This window comes from Plasmopara halstedii (assembly GCF_900000015.1).
Source record: "Plasmopara halstedii genome assembly, contig: Scaffold_816, whole genome shotgun sequence".
NCBI classification, from domain to species: domain Eukaryota; phylum Oomycota; class Peronosporomycetes; order Peronosporales; family Peronosporaceae; genus Plasmopara; species Plasmopara halstedii.
In genome coordinates this window covers 766,015-766,485 of record NW_020187732.1, presented here as the reverse complement: position 1 = coordinate 766,485, position 471 = coordinate 766,015, and positions in this window count along the sequence as shown.

The window sequence follows — 471 nt, the reverse complement described above, 5'->3', positions numbered from 1 at the left end:
CCGGGTCGACCGCCGTCCGGTGACTCGCGATGCTCTTCGAGCCCTTGAGGATGAGATCTTTTGTGATCGGAGCTCCGCTGAGTGTCATGCTGAAGTAGCATATCGCTGTGCGGACGCTCTTGACGATTTAAAGCACGTAGTAATTAGGTGCACACTCTCAATGGACGAAGAAAATTTGTGCGCCGGCTGCCCCGCCTTGAGGACTACCGCACTCTGTCGGAGCAACTCCTAGCCACGGAGGAGGCGAATGCATCGCTGCAGGCAACGGTGGGGCGCTTGGCTCCATTGAAGATAGAGTTTGTTGCACTCTGTGCTCAGAAACAGTTGCTGGTTCAGTTTCTGGATGGCCAAGGGCCCTTGGGATCCGCTCCGGCGCCAACGCTTCCGCATTCACATGCGCCGGATCCCGATACGGCTTGAGCAAACCCACATAAAACACCGGGTGGGTGCGCATTCGTTTGGAAAGGTTTA